The sequence below is a fragment of the Hesperophylax consimilis genome, unplaced genomic scaffold, assembly GCF_061612785.1.
Source record: "Hesperophylax consimilis isolate HC1 unplaced genomic scaffold, BYU_Hcon_1.0 scaffold_41, whole genome shotgun sequence".
In the NCBI taxonomy this organism is placed as follows: domain Eukaryota; kingdom Metazoa; phylum Arthropoda; class Insecta; order Trichoptera; family Limnephilidae; genus Hesperophylax; species Hesperophylax consimilis.
The window spans coordinates 437,428-441,945 of record NW_028301271.1 but is presented as its reverse complement, the minus strand read 5'-3'; positions in this window follow the sequence as shown (position 1 = coordinate 441,945).

Genomic DNA, 4,518 nt, shown 5'->3' with positions numbered 1-4,518 from the left:
TGAAAACAGTGGAATATTCAGCGGCATTTTTTAAATTTATTTCTTTTTAATTATTAGTTTTTTGTATACATACATATGTAACATAATCATGAGTAATTAAGCCTGCAACATTGATTAAAAAACTGTAAAAACACAATCTATAACCTTTACGAGAGTTAAAATACTCGTGTGTAAAGGCGGGAACATAGAGAAGTTTATTAAAAATTAAAATTAAGTTAAAAAATTATAACACAATATATACGTGCATAGATAAAAAATAATAATATTTATAAATATATATAATAAAAAATAAATTTAAAAAAAAGAAACTGTCAATTAAATATTCTTTATCAATTTCCAATGCAATTCTAGGTAGCCAAACTATTTAAGATATCATTGTTTAGTCTATTTTTGAATTTATTGTAGTCAGGTTCCAATCTTAGTTCCATTTCCAATTGATTAAACCACATCACTCCATTGTATGTATAGAAGTGTTGTGCAAAACTGGTCTGCATTAATGGCGTACTTAAGCGACCCACTGTGTTATGTCTATTGCTCTCTACGCGTACCATGGCGTGGTGTGACTTCTTAAAATCTTTGTGTATCTATTTGAAGCAGCGTATTTTTTATATATGTATTTTTTAGAGGTGGGACTTGAAAGTCTTGAAAAAGTTGAGAGGTTGAATAATCTGATGGTTTCCTAGTAATAATTTTTATTACTTATTAGTCTTTGGGTAATTTCCAGTGGCAAAATTGAGGTTTTGTAAGCTCCTCCCCACGCAACGATACCGTATTGTATTATTGAATGGGCTAGTGCGTAGTATATATTTTAAAGAGTTTTTAAGTTTAGTATATTTCTTAAATTAATAAATATGTATATGAGTTTTCTTAATCGATTTTTAATATTGGTTATTTGAGTCTTCCACTTAAGGTTATTATCTATTATTACACCCAAATATTTTTTTTATTTTTTATTTGCTATGCATAGACAATCATTATTTTGGCATGTTAATATTTTAGTGGCGCATTTTCTTGAATGAATTTTAATATTTATGGCGATAAGAGGTATTTTTTTGTTATTTATACTAAAAAGTATATAATAGGTTTTTTCAATGTTTAATGTTAATAAATTTTCGTCGAACCATTCTTTTAAGGTATTGATATCACGATTAGCAGTTGTTTCAAGTTCATTCCATGAATTTGCTTGGAATATAATTGCAGTATCATCTGCATATGAAATAAGTTTTCCTGTTATTGGTAATTCAAAGATATTATTTACATATAAGATGAATAGAAGAGGGCCCAAAATTGTGCCTTGTGGTATTCCAAAGTCGCTTGTGCTCGGTTCACTAAGAATATTTTTTATTTTTACATATTGATTTCTAGAGTTCAGGAAACTTTCAATCCACGTGTAAGCGTTATCAGTAATTCCGATTTCGGCTTGTATAGTAATTTTTTGTGACTTATGCTGTCAAAGTGTCGGAAAGAGACGGAAATATGCAGGTATTCTTCGTCACTTATCTCTCGTCTCGCCAGTTTCTCCCGTTTTATGACTCTTATGATAATATCCCAGTTGACGTTATTATTACGTTTGCAAATTATTCTCATAATGTGACTTCATCACAAATTATATTTATCTGCTAATTTCCGAAATAGGTAAGAACTAAATTTACCTACAACTATTTATAGATTGAGGTTTTTTTTAATACGTTCGGTAAAATTTAACACTTTACTTGCATTTTAAAAATAATTTAATAGACCAGCGCCGTTATAAGTATATATGTACGTATTATAATAATATCAATACTAATGTGTCAGCTTGCGCACAGTATCAAACTCATATTGTTACACTGTTCTTATATTATTAAAAAAACAGCACGTATTTGCCACATTAATGATTTTATAGTTAAGTTAGGTTTACCTAGTTTACCCCTACCTAGTAGTAATTACGTGAGTTTGAGAGAATGAGAGCGCGAATGCGTGTGCGCATGGTTTTAATAAAGGCGCCATTGCTATTCTGTGGTTACGGGTGACAGTCGGGTGTATGTAAAGGGCTTATTACAGATATATATAACGTACGTTATGAATCGGAGCTGGAATTCTTAATTACTTACCCTAATATATAAAGGATACCACAATTAATCACCATAGTTTAATTGGTTAATCTGATGTTCCCCTAAGATCAATGTTGTTTATATTTTACTGGCTAAATTCCCCGGCAGAAATCTTCTTCTTGTTTTGAAGGTCGAGTGTGCAAAATTTCATCAACCTCAGAATTACATTTTTAAATAAATCATATCCACGAAATTTCAATAATATATAGTTTGTATATTATGCTGTCCGTACATACTTATCATGAATTTATGGACATCATTGTTGCCTTCCAAGCAGTTGACCGAGTTCAATTATTGGCCATGGCATTTAAAAAAATATGTATTTTATCTTTTACTTTAAAAATTGTGTTTAACTTTATATGGCGTGATTTTTCACGGATCTAGGAATTCAATCGAAAAACAACAAAATACCAACAACTTGTTTGTGGAGAATTTGATTACAAAAATGTTAATTATATGTATGATTGATGATGTTCTTTTTTTTCGTAACAAAATTGTAAATTATTTTTGCAGGGTAACATAAGTATTGTACCTAATTAGCTGTGTTCTATGTCGCAAATATTGTATTATTTTCCTTGAATACATAGGTTTTTATAAATAATACGGGACCTGTTGACTTCAGCTGTCGCACCCTATTAAGTCAATTGTTATTTCTTGCGAGCGAATTATAAAGTTATTATAGAATTAACTACAGATGATAAACTCATTACTGGTTTGTTTGAAGTTTGTACTCTCTCAACGATGCTGTTTATAAACGTAAGTTATTCAAAGAAATACCTTCATTTCAAATTTTGCTTTAGGAGTGGGTTAATGGATTGGGTAATATAAATTACATTTACTTGATCACGGTAGGCAATTAAATTAGCTTAATATAAATATATTAATGACTAGCGCATACCCCTGAAATCAAGGGATATTATTATTGTAGGATTTGCGAAACAAAACAAAAAAGTATCATTGCATTTCAAAAAAGGAAATATACCTTTCGTATGTTAGAAAATTTGAAAAATTACGACATCTATTCACATCTGTCGAACATTTTAACAAAACAAATACACATTTCGAATAAAGAATTATAATTTGATTCAATACTTTTGGTATCGCTTGTCGGATATGATTTATCTGAATCTCTTCAAAATATTCGTAATCTGGTTGAAAACGGAATTGCAGGCCTTTAAAGAATGAATTGATAGTTTCCTAATATACTTTCAGTAAAAAACGAATGTGTTATCGCGATGTCGGAACACGTGTTCATGAAAAATCTAATATTTTCGCATTTCGTTATTCTATATTATCAGGACAAATGCAGGTGCATGAACCCGTGTTGAGATATATTAGAAATTTACTAGAAATTAAGTTCAATAGGAAATGGCCTGCAATCCCGATTATAACCGGATTTCAATAAATCAGCACTTGGTCTGGCTCTAAACAATTAGTTTATTTATCCGTCGACTGTTGAATAGAATTATTATTATTATTATGAAATTGCCAACACAGCTGTCGTACGTGATATTGTCAAATATATTTACCTGCGTTTCTACGCTTGCAATTTAAAAGTCCTTCACCCTTTATCCCTGGGAGGTTTATAACCTGCAACGGGACCTCGCTACAAGACAAAGCGGCACCTTTCCTAAATTACTCCGGGAATTTGAATTTGTGGGGATACCTGGCTGTATTATCCTGTCCATGTGTATCAGAAGGCTCGTTGGCTTTGTTGACTTATCCTCTTACCATTAATGTTGAAACGGTGAAATAATATCGTTATCTACCCCTTTTATTGGAGTTTAGTATTGTTTCAGAAAGGTTCATTATGTTGTTTTGAAAATCGGTATGTAAAGTTATTATAATTTTATAACCATCATGCACACACAATTTTCAAAAAGTTTTATAAACTTATTCATCTCCGTTGGGTGCAACGGTCAAAAATTTAAATGTTTTGAGCCACACATCCTTAATTCATCCGTATAAAATAATAAATATCACACACTCTTTTCTTCATCCACATTCAAACATCAAATCGTAAATAAAAAAAGTAGGCACACACTTCTTCCTTCATCCACATTTAAACGTCAAACCCAAAATATAAAAGTAGGCACACACTTCTTCCTTCATCCACATTTAAACGTCAAACCCAAAATATAAAAGTAGGCACACACTTTTTCCTTCATCCACATTTAAACGTTAAATCATAAATATAAAAGTAGGCACACACTTCTTCCTTCATCCACATTTAAACGTTAAATCATAAATATAAAAGTAGGCACACACTTCTTCCTTCATCCACATTTCAACGTCAAACCAAAAATATAAAAGTAGGCACACACTTCTTCCTTCATTCACATTTAAACGTTAAATCATAAATATAAAAGTAGGCACACACTTCTTCCTTCATCCACATTTAAACGTCAAACCAAAAATATAAAAG